This window comes from Lipotes vexillifer, unplaced genomic scaffold (genome assembly GCF_000442215.2).
Source record: "Lipotes vexillifer unplaced genomic scaffold, Lipotes_vexillifer_v1.1 scaffold18, whole genome shotgun sequence".
NCBI lineage: Eukaryota > Metazoa > Chordata > Mammalia > Artiodactyla > Lipotidae > Lipotes > Lipotes vexillifer.
In genome coordinates this window covers 406,509-425,373 of record NW_006782126.1, presented here as the reverse complement: position 1 = coordinate 425,373, position 18,865 = coordinate 406,509, and positions in this window count along the sequence as shown.

The following is an 18,865-nucleotide window of genomic DNA, read 5'->3' as shown; positions in this document are numbered from 1 at the left end:
AGTCATATTTAAGGTTCTCGGTAGACATGAATTTTAGGGGGACACTATTCCACCCAGTACAAACACCAAATTTCTTTGATTTTCTGTTTGGTGATATTTTAGTCTATACCACCTGCTATTATCTCTTTGTGGTAATTCTTCCAGCCATACTCCCTTATATGTCCTAATTTCGAGCCTTTAGAAAAATATGTTAGGGCAAAACAAATTAAATTAGCTAAGTCAATTCACCTGTTAACATTTGTAACCTGGTTAACATTTTTTTTTAAAGGTGATGATAAGGTAGATAGCCCATGTCTGCATTGAAGTCCTTGCTGGTCAGGATAATGGCAGAAGCTTTCAGATGACAGCTAGAATCTACAAGCTGTGAAGTATTGGTCTTTAATAGGAGGCAGTATCCAATATGGACGTGATAAAACCCAAAGGAAAGTAAAAGCAGCCTATAATCCCCATTGAATATATTTGTAGAACAACATGCTCAGAAATATTGGTTAGTATAAGTATTCACTATTAATCCCTCCTTCTGCATTTCCTATTGCTGTAAGGGAAACTACTGTCCACTCATTTGCTCTGACCTCAGTGATACTCAGTGAGACTCAGACTCTTCTCTGTCCTTCATTCTCTGCATATAGTCAGTCATCACATCTTGCCTAGTCTATCTGACTAATAAATATTTTATTCCCTGCTTTCATCCTTTTGTCAATCCCTTGGTTCAGGCCCTCGTCACTTCTCATCTGCAATATAGTAAGAGTAGTGAAACTAGTCTCCCTGGTTCTACATCCTGTCCGTGTGGTTCCTTCCAATACCTCTGAGAAGATGTTCTTCGTAAAATAAAATACTGTTCGTACTGCTTCCTTATCAAAACCCCTCGATACCTTTCCATACACTAAAGGATAAACTTGATATATCTGAACAGGACATGGAAGAGTAGTAATGATCTGGTTGTTTCCCCCCCTTCCAACCTCATTTCCCATGGCTCCCCACATGTAATCTGGGCTATAATGCTGTGAAACATCTGGATTATACACACTTACTAGATACAGTTCACTGTCTTTGTGATACCTTCCGTACCCATTTCCCAGGCAGAATCCAATACTGCCTTTTCTCTGCTCACATAGCATCTTAAAGTATATACCACTAATACATTGACTGCATATCATTTTGTGACATTGTGTGTGTGTATTTACTTTACAAATAGAATAAGCAGAATAATGGAATAAGATGGGCTTTGAGGGCTACATACATGGTAAGTCAAAATAGGTTCCTTTACTTTCCATTCATGTGTTAAGCGGGAGGGTAGAAAAAGGAGAGAGTAAATATTCCAAGGGAGAGAGCAACTCCTGGGACAGCATCAGAGAAGACATGTCTGTAGGTACCAAGGATACAATAGTGAATACAACAAACTAGGTTGTTGCCTTCACGGAGGTTTTACTTTGCTTTCATGTAATTATCTGTTATTTCCATTTGCTATCTTCACTATTTCCGTTTCCTAGCACAGTGCCTATTACAAGGGAATCAATAAATGTTTGTTAATTTAATTGAATCAAATATAAAATCCAGATTAGATTTTTACATGGAATCGTGAAATGTGCATGATACATAGTAAAAAATACTAAACAATCGAGATGGTCATTTTTCTAACCCAGTAGTTTATGAAGTGAATATTCCTTAAGCACTCTTCCGTACTAAAATTTTGTATGCTATCAGACTTAAAATGCTGGCAAAACTGTCCAAGGTAATCAATCAATATATACCAGTAATAGCAGACATCAAAATCTTCAGCATCTGTAACATCTATTACATGTTCCCACTTTAAAACTAATAGAACTTTGGCAGAGGAGGACAAAATGTGAACAGAATTTACAGCTAGTCTCCTAGGTTATAACCATCTAAGTGTATTGGAAAAAATGTAGAAATATCCGATGTAACATTTAGCCAGGTAATGACAGAGGGAAATAAAAATGTTAGTCTGCAAGTCTTTACTATTATCTTTGTCAAAATCATCATCACTCCCTGCAACTAGATTTGTTGGACAGCCACTCTGTGTGCACTATGTGCTAATGTTATATTTCTTGCCTAAAAGTCAAATGCCAGATTCTTACCCAGATAAAGCTTATAATGTAATAGAGGAGATGTGAAGTACGCCCGACTGGTGTTAACAGAAGTACTGGCACCCACAGCCATAAATGTGAGAGCCATTGCTGAAGTTGGCAAACACCAAGCGATATCTCAGCTAATTAGTAGTTAGTGCTTCTGTTGACGACACATGTTCTTAACCTAATGATTTATTTACTTACCTGTGGTCAGTTTTTAAGTTTATGTTACGAATGAAATCGAGGTTACCACATGATCAGCATATGGACTGGCTTTGTTAACATCTACTGGTTAGCTGGTGAACAGTTCACAGGAAAGAAATGATGACATGTCAGTGTATCTAAACATTTGCATCACGGCAGCCAACAAAACAACTAGAAGAACATGTCTTGTTAAAAATAAACCAGGAAGATCATTTTTATCCGCTAAAGAGGAAAAAGGGTCCTTTGTGATATTTAGCCAGCTACACCTTAATGACTTCATTAATAGAAAAATCCCAGTGTTAAGCAAAGAAAGATCCTTTTTCTTGGTAATATTGTTTAAAATCAAGGAAAAATTCCCTGGCTAATGAAAGCAAATATGAACAAAGCATTTGGCAAAGTTTTAGGAAGATTGTGCTTTGGGGACAAGATGAACTAACCAACAGTTGTTTCTATCACGTGCATGTGACTCTTTCTCAAGGTCATTTCTCTGGGCAGCATATTACTTTAGGTTGATGTTGCTTTTTCATGATTTGTGCCGTCCAGGGACCAGTGTAACCACGAATGCAGCGTAGTGGGTTTGCTCAGAACCACGCTTTTGCTACCTCTGTCGGTTCCTACATGACTGTTTTGTGCTTGTGCACAACCTCAACCTTTGTGATTGCTTTAGATGAATGTCAGAAGCAATAAACTCCTGCCTCTGTTAAATAAATATAGAGCCACCACTGTTTATTTCCAGTTGTCATTAGTAAGAAAACGGAAGAGCAGAAATAAAGGACAGGAAAACAAAAAGCGGGGATAGCTGATGAAAGCTAGTTCTAGCAGCAAAAATAGTTCACACAAAATCTGTTTTTCAGAGAGTTTTGTTTGGAAAATGCACCTGAGGGACCAGAAGGATTAGCAAACCTTGCCAGTCACTGCAGGGTATAGCTAAAGTTAGGCTCATTGAAGTTCCAGTTCAAAAATGATAAGGTTTAATAAATCTCTGTGGGTAGATTTATCTCATAATTGCAGATCATATTTAGAGGACTGGACTAATTAGACTTGATTTTTATATGTTTTAGGCTTAATTGAAAGTCATTTTTTTCCTATGTTACTTCAAAATTATTCTTTGTTAATGTGGAAAGAGGTAACTTTCGTATAAGCTAGATTCTAAAGCGTACTATGTTTATCTTCTTTACACTTGAATTGCATGCTGCTCTGCTGTTATGAACTATAGTCACTGTGCTAAAAAAAAGAAAAGATGCTGATTTCTGTGGTCTGTGATTTGTGATACTAAAATATGATATTTAGAGATAAATCTTAAAGAGAACACAAGAACATATTTATGCCAAAGCAGAGTTATATGTTAATAAAGGAAACAAAAGGATAACAATAAAATAATTTCTTCTGTGCACCACCTTTTGTTTAACAAGGCCACTCTTGGTGGCTGATTAATTGTTTAAAAAAAATACTAAACCTAAAATGCTATACCTCATTGCAATAAAAATTATAATCCTTTGAAGTATTTAAATTAGCATGGTTACAAATATGACTGTATATGTTGGTTCCATTATTAGGCCATTATTATTTAAATTTTGCATTAGTATTCATCCAGTCTGGAATTTTGTCTTGGATTTCCATAATGTTTCTCTTGGTCCTCATTAGGGTACCTCGGTACATATGCTGCTTATTGCTAACGTGGCTATCTTGCAGTATCTTTCGAGTTATGGATGAAATCCGCAGTCATTTAAGTGCATTGCTGCAGTAATCTTTGTGTAATATAGCAAACTTCCTCATGATTCAAGTTGTTTTTGAAATTGTGGAGGGGGTCCAAGGACAGGAAGAGAGCTTTGGTGTTTTCTTTGTGTCAGTGTTTTCCTGGAATTATTTTCCAGTTTTCCTTTCCTAGGCTAAACTTATGAATTAACAGCTCATGTATACAGTTACAGGACTAATTTGGAAACCATTGGGAAGTCTCTCTTACCTCAGAATAATTGTATTTGAGTCTCATTTTCTAATTATAAACTGTGTGAATCTCCATCACTAGATTTTCATTAGGTAAAAGTTACTATCCTTTTAGTTAGTAAAAATAAAGTTGATCAATTAAATACCACTAAAAATCCCAGGAAGTTATTTTGTGGATATTGATAAACTTACTCTAAAGTTTATGTGGAGAGTTGAAAGACCCAGAATAGTCAACACAGTGTTGAAGGAGAAGAACAAAAGAAGCTGACATCACCCACCTTGAAGACTTACTGTAAAGCTACAGTAATGAACACAGTGTGGTCATGGTAAAAGAATACACAAATTGATCCATGGAACAGAATAGAGAGCTTCAGCTAACGGCGCTGAAACAACTGGATATCCACATACAAAAAAATTAATCTAGACACAGACCATACACACTTCACAAAAAACTAACTGAAAATAAATCACAGACCAAAACGTGAAGTGTAAAACTATAAAACTCTTAGAAAATAACATAGGAGAAAACGTAGACGTCCTTGAGTATGCAGATGACCTTTTAGATACTGTACCACAGGCACAATCCATGAAGTGAATAATTGATAAGTTAAACTTCATTAAAATTATTAACTTCTGCTCTGTGAGAAACAATTCCAAGGAAAATAAGAAGACAAATAAGAGACTGGGAGAAAATATTTGCAAGACACATTTGCTAAGGGATTGTTATCCGTAATACGTAAAGAACTCTTAAAACTTGACAATAAGAAAACAAACAACACAATTAAAAAATAAGCCAAAGACTAACAAACACCTCACCCAAGAAGATAAACAGATGGCAAATAAGTATATGAAAAGATGTCTTGGGCTTCCCTGGGGGCACAGTGGTGCCGCCGAGCGGCTGGGCCCATGAGCCATGGCCGCTGAGCCTGCACGTCTGGAGCCTGTGCTCCACAACGGGAGAGGCCACAACACTGAGAGGCCCGTGTACCGCAAAAAAAAAAAAAAAAAGAAAAGAAAAGATATCCTGTATCATATGTCGTCAGGGAAACGCAAATTAAAACAACAAAGAGATACCACTACACACCTACCAGAACGGCCCAAATCCAGAAACCTAACACCACCAAATGCTGGTGAGGATGTGGAGCAACAGGAACTCTCATTCTTTGCTAGCAGGAAAGCAAAATATGACAGCAATTTGGAATACAGATTGTCTTTTTCTTACAAAACTAAAAATACTCTTACCATATGATCCAGCAATCAGGCTCCTTGGTATCTACTTAAAGGGGTTCAGTTTCTTTGACTTATGTCTACGTAAAAACCTGCACACAGATATTTATAGAAGCTTTATTCATAATTGTCCAAACTTGGAAGCAACCAAGATATCCTTCAATACGTGAATAGATAAATAAACTGTGATATACCCAGACATTGAAATATTATTCAGCATTAAAAAGAAATAAGGTATTAAGCTAGGAAAAGATATGGTGGAACCTTAAATCCACATTACTAAGTGAAAGAAGCCGAACTGAAAAAGGTTACATATTGAATGATTCCAACTATATGACATTCTGGAAAAGGCAAAACTAAAGTGACAGTAAAAAGATCAGTGGTTGCCAAGGAGTAGAATGGGAAGGAGGTATGAATAGGCAGAGCATAGAGAATTGTTAGGGCGGTGAAACTACTCTGTATGATATTACATTGGTGGACACATGTCACCAAATATTTGTCAAGGCCCATAGAATGCACAGTACCAAGGGTTAACCCAAATGTAAACCATGGGCTTTGGGTGGTAATGTTGTATTTATGTAGGTTCATGGATTGTAACAAATGTACCACTGTGATGAAGGATGTTGCTAATGGGGAAGGTTGTGCGTTTGTGGGGGGGAGGGAGTATATGGGAATTTTGTGTACTTTCTGCTCAATTTTGCTTTAAACCTAGAACTGCTCTAAAAATAGTCTTCTTAAAATTGAAAAAAAAGAAAAGAACATTTCAATTCAACAAACAACAAAATAATGAAGTTAACCCTTATATCCATTAGGCCAAATCACTAACTTTTTATGTCTCCTCGACTTTCAAATAAAGCAATTTCTCTTGTAGAAATATTAATAGCCAATATTAAAAGGAAACTTCAATTCCCTTTCCTTCCCCCCCAATTGTCACCAAGACCAGATGTATGTGGCCTGGAATATGGATAATGTATGTTTTGCAATAAAATGAGGTATTAACTTTGAGAAAATAATTCATCATATTGAAAACTGGACATGTTCGTCTGATGCTTACATACTTTATAAGGCATGTGAATTCAGATATGTGGCCTTGTTTGGGGTCCTGAGAATCAGGGTCTAGAGCTTATCATAAGTTTCCTATGCTCTTAAGATCCTTATGAGTGTTTGTGTGATAAGGTTTTCTAGTTCATTGTAAGTTAAGTTACACACACACATATATACATACATATATACACATATAATTGTGGGTGTATATATGTATCTGTATATATACATGGGGGGACTGAGGGGGTGACAGAAAGTGTGTGAGCACAGGAGGAAAGAGTATATGAGAATCATTTTCAGAAGAAATCAAGCAAAATTGCTAAAACATCATATAATATAGATCTCAGTGAATGAAGAATCGTATCAAAACAAATTAATGGATAATTGTTAAATGAATATTGCTTTATATTACTTACTTAAAATTCTTCCATCAACCGTTTTAGATGGTAAAATATAATTGTCAAGATATTTTTGTCATTCATTTTTCTCATTCAATCATTCATTTAGTGAATACGCATATAATGTCCTAACTCTGATGCAGTGTTTTGAAAAACAGATGCAAATACTGCGTATAGTAAGGATAGGGTGGGGAGGTCAGACATTTTTCTAAAGAAAGTGGCTCTGATCTCTGAGTCATAAGTGCTGTTAATTTAGCAAAGTTGTGGGTTACTAGTGAAAAGCACATTCTGTTAAGCATCAGTATGCACCAGGCCTTGAGGCAAATGAGAACAGCAGAGAAAGCCAATACATCTGAACTGTAGAAAGGGGGCTAACCTGCAAGGCAAGGATGGGGAGATAGGACACAGATCATGCAGTGATATGTAGGCTTTGTTACCAATGTTAGTGTTTGTCTAAGAGAAGTGTAATTCTTTGGAGGGTTTTACAAAGCAGGATGAGTAGTAGGATTTGCATTTTGCAAAGATTGCTTTGGCCCATAGAGATAATAAATTGGAGTAGAAAATTAAAATGTGTAGATTTAGGGTTAAAGTTGGTGGAATAAAGTATTTTTATTTATTGAAACACATAGAAAGAAAAAAGTTTGTGTGTGTGCGTGTTTGTGTGGATAAGTATGAAATAGTAAGGATGGCAACAAATTTTGAACAATATCTATAATAAAAAATGGTCCACAACAAGACAGCATGTTGAGAGCTAACACAAACTACAACCTCAGGTTGAATACATACATCTTTTATAGAAAGTGCCATATGTCTGAAAGGCTTATCCAATATTCCCTTGATTAATAGAAAAAAGATCAAAGGGTTTGGATGGATCAAAGGCAAAGTAGGGAGAGTCCCTGACACTGCCGGTTCCAGGTTTCAGAGTGGAGAGTGGCAAGGGATGGGAAAGTGAGAGGACACCTTTATCATCTAATAACCTGTCCCTCCTGGTGAGAGAGCCTGAAAGAGGGAAGGTGTTTGAAAGGTGGGAGGGGAAGGGGCATGGGATTAGGAGATTAAAACCCAGAGAGTATGAATAAAGGAACTTCAAACTGCCACCTCCAAAATCAGAGTGGAAAATTGTACCCAACCAAAAAGAACACAGCAGGTTTGGGGAGAGTGGTTCATCAAGGACTTGAAATTATTGATAGCCCCAGGAGAGTCTCCTGACTCTCACTGTATTTCAGACTCTGCTGAATGCTACCAGTCACAATAAAGAAAGGAACAAATGCAAGACCTGTGCAGAGATGCTGTAAATAAAACTAAACAAACACAATAAGTAAACAATAGCAGAAGCATATAAACATTTGACAATAACAACAAACAACAATTGGAAAGAAAGGAAGATAAAAGTAACATCTAACAAGTTTTAGTTTTAGAATCAGAAGAGGTCTGGAATGTGGTTCTCTACACTTTGTAGCAATTGTGAAAATGTGTATGTTTGTGCCTGTTTTATGGGAGTTCAAAGAAGAGTTTAAAGAAGAGATTCCAGGCCACCAAAAAAGAATCAAAGGGAGCTGACGTACCTGAGGAAGAAATGGAAGGGAACAACAAAACCACTGTAGAGCTAAAAGAAGAGTTTAGAGATAATGAAAAGTAGAATGAATCTGGCTTAAAGCACAGTGATAAATCAGAGAACTGAGAAAAATCACAAAAATAAAAAAATAGATAGTATTAGAAGAAAATAGTATTTCCGGAAGACATACAAAGGAAATCAACAGATGTATAATTTGTGTTCTCAGTAAGACAATACAGCATGTGGAAAATGATAAATGGATGATAAAACTGCCTTTCCTATCATAAAGGTGATTCCTATCCCACAAGATTTGATTCAGAAAAGGCAGTACCAAAGCATACATTGTGAGATTTAGAACTTAAAGGTTAATGATAATGATAATAATAAAAAGCACATGTACAGAAAGCTGAAGATCTTTGTCATACTTCATAAGATGCCAAGAGACAACACTGGATAATTTACGCATATCATGCTCAGCTTAGTTTTCTTTCAAGGCATAATCCTAAAATTCATGAAACTCAGAAAAGATGTCTTCCCTTGAGTTATTCTTGAAAGATATATTACTTGATAACAAAATAAAGCCAACCAAGGGATGATGGCAATGAAATTAAAGAGATCAGGAAGGAACACAGCATGATAGAATAATAGGTTGAAATTTAAAGCCAACCAAGGGATGATGGCAATGGACTTAAAGAGATCAGGAAGGAACACAGCATGATAGAATAATAGGTTGAAATTTGACCTGTTCAAATAAGTATTTAAGACTCACCAATTCTTGCTTTACTTTCTTTGTACTTCTCTCTTTTATAGTGAGCTTATGCCACGTTTTTCCCTAAAGCATGCATTTTCAAATATTAATATCGGGAAACTAGTTAAAAGGAAGTTAGTTGTCATAGTTCAGGCACATGAGTGCTCAGGCTGGGAACATAATAATGGGGATGGAGAGATGTGGACAGATACGTGAGATGCAGGAGGTAAATTTGATAGGCTCTGTTAATGTATGTGAGGGAGAGGGAGGCGACAAGCAAAACTTCTACGTCCCTGGCCTGCACAACTTGTTGGATGGTTCTCTGTGACAGGAAATACCAGAAAAGACCTCAGTGTGGAGGGTTGGGTGTAGGGTTTCAGATTTCATTTGAATCTATGGTAGCGATTATCAAACTTCAGGGTGTGATGACTCCTTTTGGTTGGCAAAAATATTTGAGAATTCTTTCTCCTTCCTGGAATCCACATAACAGTAAATATATTATTATTATTATTATTTACATTGGTAATTACTACTCCAGAGAATACAGACTAATGTCCTCTAGTAGTTTAGAATGGAAGTGGGTAATCTTTTTGTACAAGTCCAGATAGTCAATATTTTAGGCCTTATGGGCCACAAAGTCTTTCTTAAAACTACTCAGCTCTGTCACTGTAGCAAGAAAGCAACCATAGGCAATACAGAAATGCATAAGTGTGATGATGTTAACAATGAAATTTTATTTTTGAACACTGGATTTTGAATTTTGTATAATTTTTACATCATGAAATAGTATTCTTATTTTTATTTTTTTTTACCACTCAAGACATAGAAGCCATTATTAATTAGCTCATGGATTAATTTAAAAACAGGCAGTAAGCTGGGTTTGGCATACAGATCCTAGTTTGCCAAACCCTGGTCTAGAATATTTACCTTCTGGGTCTCTATTGAAACCTCTTAGCAAAAACTGGATTTCCACCATCAGCTGAGATATTATGTAAATATTACCTGTAAGTTTGATAATCATGGATGAAATCATAGAAAATTTTTTACAAGAATAATTGTGCAAGGATATACAGAAACATAGAACCTTAATTGGAAACATGCAGCACAAATCTGCTATGGTTTTAAGCTTGATAAGGTTTTAATTCAGCAAAGGTATCCTCTAGAGGCAGTGAAGTTACACTGTTGTCTTGTGAGGATGTTCTCTGTTAGAGTGCTTAGAGATCTTTCTTCTTGGTAACTTTTATCAATTGAAGTGATATATCGATTCCTGTGCTTTATGATGACATTCCATATTTGAAGATAACTAACTTTTATATCTTTCTTTATATAGTCCCTGATTCCTGATATCTAGTTTTCCTCTGGTTAATTTTCAACTAAAAATTTGTGTGGTGGAGTATATTTTTAAATGAGCAAAAGATCTGAGGAAGATGGAAACTTCCATATCCCACTGTAATCTAAAAATTTCACTGAAAATTTTTCCCTAGGGAAGCCCTTTACTTCTGTAATTGTTAAGTATAACATCCTTAGTTTTTATGTTTAACATCAGTAAAAATTTGAGGACATACCAGAGAGGTTATAATCAAATGATATTTCTTATTATACTTCATCCACTTAATGTGTCTAGATGAAATGATATGAGTCAAAAGAGTAACATACTCATTTGCTGGCTGAAATATCAGTACTCATAATTTAACAACATATGTTGTTTACATGATAATAAATATTTTACATACAGATAAAATATAATTTTATATTTTTAAATTCTTTTTGAATTTTATAATCCTTTTAACAAATGTTGTGTATGAAACTGTAACTAGAGAAAGCTTCAGAAATAAGAAAATGCTAGTTCTTAACAAAGCAATTAGTAGTTGAAAGAATATTTTGGAACAGGACAGAAATAAAATAATCAGGAGATCATTTAGACAATGGAGGTCCTCTGCAATCATTATACTTTTTTGGAGAATAGCCAATTACAATTTTTTAAAATGTAACCTACAGTCTTGAAGTAAAATAAAAGCTTATTAGGTCATATGGACATTTTACAATTTTGGCAAAATTAATTCCAGTATCTTTAAATATGTCTTCTTCAATTATAATCATATTGAATACTAAATGTACCATTACATTTTGATCTCTGGAGAATTTAATGACAGACCCCAGTATCATCAGCTAACATTTAAGTCAAATAAGCTTTAGTTTTTTTTTTTTTTTTTTAGACGCGCAGGCTCAGTGGCCATGGCTCACGGGCCCAGCCGCTCCGCAGCATGTGGGATCTTCCCAGACCGGGGCACGAACCCGCGTCCCCTGCATCGGCAGGCGGACTCTCAACAGCTGCACCACCAGGGAAGCCCAAGCTTTAGTTTAAGGTAAAATACGCTCAGCCAGAGTAAATAGGTTCTAATTGAAAACATGTAAAGATGCAGAAAAGACAAGTTGAAACCACTAAGTTTTCTATCATAGTTAACAATTATTTAGCATTTGAAAAGAAATACACACACAAAGTTTTGTCTTTCTTGCACCAAAAAAATCTAGGGGAAATAAAAGTTATTGTTGAAGTGTTTTTCCTATAAAATATCCACCAGACTTACTGTATTATAGCAAAAAATTCAGTTAACTGATTGAAGCAGTGTGTCCAAGCAATTCCATCTGATTGGCATATTTTTCCCTATACAAATTGAAATACTCAATTCAGCCACCTGGGAAAAGCACAGCTAATGTATGTTGGAGTCAGAGATTTGTATAGATCTTTTATTATTTTTTGATTTATAAGAAAAATGCTTACTATCAATTCTCACTCCATCATAAAGTGGAGACAAATGTAGAGAAGAAAATAGATGGCTCATGGTCTGTAACCAAGAAATGCATTTTAAATTCTCATAGACTTCATCCATAAATTTGTGGAAATCCATGATTATATTGAATCCAGTGCTTTAATTCTCCACTGTAATATTTGAATCACTTTATATTACATTGAATTGCTAATTTAGACTCTTCAAATGATAAGACATGAATTTCACATGTCCTGAATTTAGGTAGTGGTTATCACCCCTAGATGGTAAATGTAGGTGAGATGATGTTCATAATACATCTCTTTGGGCTCTGATAACTGGTATCCCAAGCATCTACTCACCACTATTTTTATTTAAAATATCATATTATATATGCAAAATAAAACATTTTATTATATACAGAAAAAGAATTATACAATAGTAAGTTTCTCTCCGTATGTTTCCCTTTCTTACATTACACTCTATTTCTTATTCATAAGATTATGTGAGTATTCATTCAGATCTCAAAACATTATTATTATGAACACAAATACTATTTGCTTTAGTGTCTGTTGTCCCGAAATTGCTCATATTCTGTTTGGCTGTTTTCATTTTAGGTTGTGCTTAATGGTGCCATTATCCAAAGGTTAGAATTTGTTAATTAATTTAAACAATTTTTCTTATATGTGGTCATTCTTCCTGTAGGTATTGATAAGGTGTTAATACTGGAATTGAGTCATAACCTTGCATATAAAATAAAATGAAGATATTTCCAGTTCTTAATTTCCTCACCTACAACTAGCCCTACTCTCTGGTTCAAAGCTTTGATCCTGTCGTTTTAGAAACAGCCACTCTTCTGAAAACACAATTTTAAGTATCAGTTCTATGACCAACGTCTTCTAAAAAACAGCTCACCTACTCTGGTTCTTAGAATACTACTGCAGTTACTCAACTTGCCGGCATCTTCAGACTTTTTCACCATCTATAAGACTCCTTAGTGCAAGATTAACTTTATCACTTGCTTAGACAATCCAATGGCCTCCAAACTGTTTATCTTCCTCTAATCATTCCTTTTTATTATTTATTGTATATACTGGATGGAAAATGCTCTTAAATGTAAATAAAGTACATTATGTCATTTCCATATTTTAAAACATGTAATATCTTTCTAACTTACTTGGAATAAAATTCAAACTTCTTTCACTGTTTATAAAGAGATGCATGATTTAGTCATCACCTGTGTCTCCAGCCTCACTTTGTACCATTCTAATTCCTAGCTCAAATTACTCCAGCCACAATGATCTTCTAAGTATTTTTTGAATGATCCAAACTCATTATGTGCCAGCTTTTGTCCCAGCTGGGATTGCCCTTCCTCTCAATTTCTCATGATTTTCTCTTCCTTTTTGTTCAGATCTCAGGTTAAATGTCATGCAGTATAAAGTAGCTATTCAGTCTCTTGCTATCTCTTTGACTTACTTTCTTTTCTTTTTTTTAGCTTTACTGAGGTACAATTTCCAAATAAAATTATAATATATTTAAAGTGTACAATGTGATGATTTGACATACATATACATTGTGAAGGGGTTTCTACCCTTGAGTTAATTAACACACCAATCATCTCACATGTTTACCTTTTTTCTTTTTTCTTTCTTTTGGTGAGAACACTTAAGTTCTAATGTCTTAGAAAATTTCAGTTTTACAATACAGTATTATCAACTAGAGTAACCATGTTATACATTAGATCCTCAGATTTTATCCATCTTATAACTGAAGGTTTTACTTTTTTTACCAGCCTTTTCCCATTTCCCTCACCTCCTAGTCCCTGGCAATAACTGTTCTACTCTATGTCTTCTATGAGTTTGACTTTTTTAGATTCTACATATAAGTAATAGTAAACAGTATTTGTCTTTCCCTGCCTGGCTTATTTCACTTAACATAGTGCTTTCCATGTTCATTCATTTTGTCATAAATGACAGGATTTTCTTGTTTTTTAAGGTTAACTAATATCCCAGTGTGTGTGTGTGTGTGTCTCTCTCTGTGTGTGTATCACATTTTCTTTGTCCATTCATTTGTTGATAGACACAGGTTGTTTACATACCTTGGCTATTGGCTATTGTGAATAATGCTGTAAAGAAAATGAGAGTACAGATATCTCTTCAAAACAGTGATTTCATTTTCTTTGGATATACACTTAGAAGTGGAATTGTGAATTATATGGTAGTTCTGTTTTTAGTTTCTTGAAAAATCTTTATATTGTTTTCCATAGTGACTGTACCAGTTTACATTCCCACCAACAGTGCACAAAGGTTTACTTTTCTCCACATCCTTGCAACATACGTTATCTCTTGTCTTTTTGGTGACCACCATTCTAATGTGTGAGGTGGTATCTCATTGTAGTTTTGATTTACATTTTCCTGATGATTAGTGATATTGAGCACCTTTCCCCGTACCTGTTGGCATGTGTATGTCTTTATTGGAAAATCAGTTCAGGTCCTTTGCCCATTTTATTAATTAGGTTATTTGGGGGTTTTTTTTGTTTGTTTTTTGGGTTTTTTTGCTGTTGAGTTGCTATTGAGTTCCTTGTATGTTTTAGGTATTAACTCCTTATGAGATATGTGGTTTGCAAATATTTTCTCCCATTACATTGTTTGTTTTTTCACTTTGTTGATGGTTTCTTTTGCTGTGCAGAAACTTTTTAGTTTGATAATGTCCCACTTGTTTATTTTTGCTTTTGTTGCCTTTGCTTTTGGGGTCACCCCCCTAGTGCATGCTAAATTAGAAGACTGGCTCTCAGGCAGCTTTTAAAGTATGCAGATAAACCCATTTCAGGGAAAAAGTGGGAGATGGGTATTTTTATCTCCTTCCTCTGGGCTGAGCCCTAGGGGGATAGTTGCAGTGAGTGCTAGTGAATTTGTTAAGATGTGCTTCTTTGTTTGCTGAAGTCTTGCGGGTCTTGTGGACACAAGCCCTGTTAGCTTTCAGAGCTGTTGGGGGTTGGGGGAGGCCCGTTCCTCCAGTGGGAGTCTTAAAAGTTAGGGCACTAGATGTGAGGTCCAAGCCCTTTGCTCCTCGGAGAGAAGCTGGGAGTCAGGTGTTCCTTTCTGATTGTATGGTGCTATGCCATGGGTGGAGATTTTGACAAAAGTGTCTCAGCCTCTCCTTTGTGTTTTGATGTGGGTATTTCCTCATTTATCTGATGTGTAGGAGTCACTCAGCTAGTCTCTGGATCTCTTTCTGAGAGACTTGCTCCATGGGAAGCTGTACATTTGGTGTGTTCCTGAGAAGAAGGAAACTCAGGAGGCTCCTATGTTGCATCTTAGTCTGCTCTGACTCTCACTAATTATTTTTATATCGAACCCACTAGGATATAAAAGCCATGAGAATGGAGACCTTGCCTATCTTATTCACTGCTGAATTTGGAGTAATACTAACACACAATAAACAATAACTACTTCTTGACTGATTAGGTTAACTAAATTCAAAGGCAAGAAAATGTTAGTCATCCAGCTTCCTAGTTCAAATACATATTTTGTCAGTTCAAAAAAACTTGCAGTGTTACAGAAATATGTTGCTGCCTCCCTCTAATATGAATGCAAAGTATTGGGTCACAATACTTTTAATCTTTAGATATGGTGCTTTCCTGTAAGGCAAACATTATCAACCTTGTTTTCTTAGATTTTGACTTTTCCAGATGTTTATAATTAATTCTATATAACAGTCCAATACAACTGTTGTCTCTTAGAAGCTTAAATTTTTAACTTAACTTTCTTTAAGTGATATCTTTTAAAGGGGACTCCATGTGCATTTACATCAATTATTAATATTAAAGAAGTCCATTTTAAACTTTTGAAGACAATTCATGTGGTAATTTACTTGTGTTTTACTCAGCTCAGGCTGCTGTTGACTGAAGAAAAATGAACAACCTAAAAGTTGTGAGTTAAGTTTTATTCGGGGACCTTACTGAGGAGTATAGCCTGGAAGACAGCTTCTCAGCTCAGAGGAACTGCTCCAAAGAGGTTAGGGATGAGCCAAGATATACAGGAGTTTTTGCAGGAAAAAAACAAAGATGGAGTTGAACATCAAAAGATTACTGCAAATCACAAAAAGCAGGCATCTTAAGTTAATAATTTTAGCGCTTTTCTATGTTTGGGAAGATGCGAAAGTCTGGGCTCATTGAAATTATTCCTTAGATATTCATCTTACCTATCTAGGGTCAGTATCCTCTTGTTGTTTTTTATTTTCCATCCTGAATTCCCCTCTGGGTGCACCATGGGTGGGGGTGTGTGGCTGCAGTGGCTATGGTTTGATGGTGATGGAGGGCAACATTCGTAGTCTACTGGAGTAGCAGGCAACATTTTTTTGTCCACACTGCCATAACAACAACAACAACAAAAAACACAGACTGGGTGGCTTAAACAACAGAAATTGGTTTCTCACAGTTCTGAAGTCTAGAAAATCCAAGATCAAGGTGCCAGCAGATTTGGTGGCTGGTAAGTGCTCTGTCCTTGGGTTGCAGTCAGCTTCTTTCTCACTGTATATTCCTGTGGCCTTTCCTTAGTGTGTATACATGGACAACTCTCTCTCTCCCTCTTTCTAAGGTCACTAATCCTATCAGATTAGGATCCCACTCTCATGACGTCATTTAATCTTAAATACCTCCTAAAAACCCTATTTCCAAATGCAATCTCATTGAGGAGTAGGGCTTTAACATATGAATTTGGGGGCAGGGACACAATTCAGTTCATAACATATAGATAATTGAATAAAAATGGACATTGAGGTCTTAAAAAGTAACAGCCCTAGAGTTTCTGGTTTTGCTCTGTGAGTGTGTGTGAAAGCACAAACAGAAAATATTTACCGTTTATCAATCACAGTGTCAAGAGGAAAGGTCTGTAATTTATGAATATCTGTGGCTATATGTACATGAATCTAATCCATGCAATTGACAAAGTAAAAAAATTTAGTCAAGCGTCATTCAGGGATCTGAACATATAGATGGTTGACTCTGCTGTTTATTGTTTGGTGGTGTGTATAGAGGCAGAACACATTTGCATGAAAGGGTCATATTCCTTATTGAGAGCTAAGAGCTTTTTTTCATGCAGATAATATACTCACAATTTACAAAATTATGATTTTTCTTTTATAAAAGGCATTTTCTAGATCACTGACTCAGAGTTTCATATATGTGTGTGTTAGAGACTTATGACACTGATAAATTTTCAATAAAAATAGAGAAAATATATTGTGAATATGCTGAAGTGCACATTCACTGAAAAATCACCCATACCCTTCTATATTTGTTTACAGTTACACAACATCAGCATATTAATTCATATAAGTCACTCAGTAATTCATTCAAAAGATATTTTAAAATGTTTTCTATATAATAAGCCATGGGTGAAGTTGGGAAGCATTTCTTCATGTATATTGCACATGCTATTTGATGTTTTGTATAGAAAATTAACGATTATCCTGGGCACATTTTTTTGAGACAGAGAAGGTTAGAGAGTTGAATGATAATTGTGTTAATATGCCAACATGTACATAAAGGACTGCATAAGTAAATGAATTATTTTATGTTCTCTTGTACAGGGAAAATGACACAATATCTGAGTAGATAGGAACTAATAAACTGCAAGAGACAAGATCTATTTCATTGACAAATTAATACTCTGTGTCATTAGCACAGGAATCATCAAAGAAATATTTAAATGAAGAAAGCTAGGCAAGTCTAGAATCTGGATAGGCAAGGCATATCAGCCCAGTTCCTCTGTGTAAGAAATAATAAAAAAAAATCTCAGTGATATACAATAATAAGCATTTATTTCTTGTTCATGTATCTGCTACTCATTTGGGTAGATTTGCTTCAGCTGTATATATAAGGTTTAGCCAGGGCAGCTGTTTCAGACTGTGGATCCAGCTTAGCTTGGTTACAAATGGGGTTCAGTTTTGTTCCATGTGTCTGCATTTTGGAACCCAGATAAAGGAACAACAGATGTCCAGAGGAAGCTCTTCTCATAATGATCTCTAGAGTACATTCACTGATGCACATGATAAACCTCACTTGCATCACATCCATTAGTATCTTACTGGCCAAAGCAATGGTGTATATCTAAGCCATTATCAGTTAGGCAAATAAATACAGCCCTGTATTCATGGTGGGGCAAGGGGCAGGAATGAATATATACTGAAAAGTAATCTAATTTTCACAGTGTGCCCTCTTATTCATAGGTATTCACTTCCTTTCTTCATGCAGAGTTACTCACTATCTCCTTAAAAAGAATATGCCAAAATCTCATTGAAAAGTTTCATTCAATCATGGCATCAAGCTCGAAGTCTAGGATCTTGTGATTTACACTGGGCCAAGATTTTGCTCCTCTGAAACCAGAAACAATGAACTAAAAACAAGTTATTTATTCCCTATATACCCAGCATAAAATAATGGAACTGGCGCAGGATAACTTCATTAACGATCCCATCCAAAAAGGTGAGCATATAGCATTCATTGATACATAAAAATTCTAAAATTTGGCCAAGTAAATGCTACCAGGTTGTTCTCCTATTAGGGAGGTTTCCTTGATCAGTCACCAATTAACTTCCTCAAAGTGGCTTTCCAGTCCATGGTTTTCTACAGTTCTTGGATTCACTTTCTGGGGTTCAGTTTTATCATTTCCCTTGGTCATTTCTAAAGAAAGTATTGGGAAATATGTCACTCACTGGTGAATGCACAGCTTTTCAGCCTCTTTCTGCATCTAGAAATTTGGGAGCCAGCCTTCTTTTTATACTTTATATAATCTCAGTTTTTTTAAATCTGGCTGCTTGTACTTTTTCCATCATAGCTCTTTCAAAAACGTTGTATGTGTTTTACTCATTAGTTTCCAGCAAAT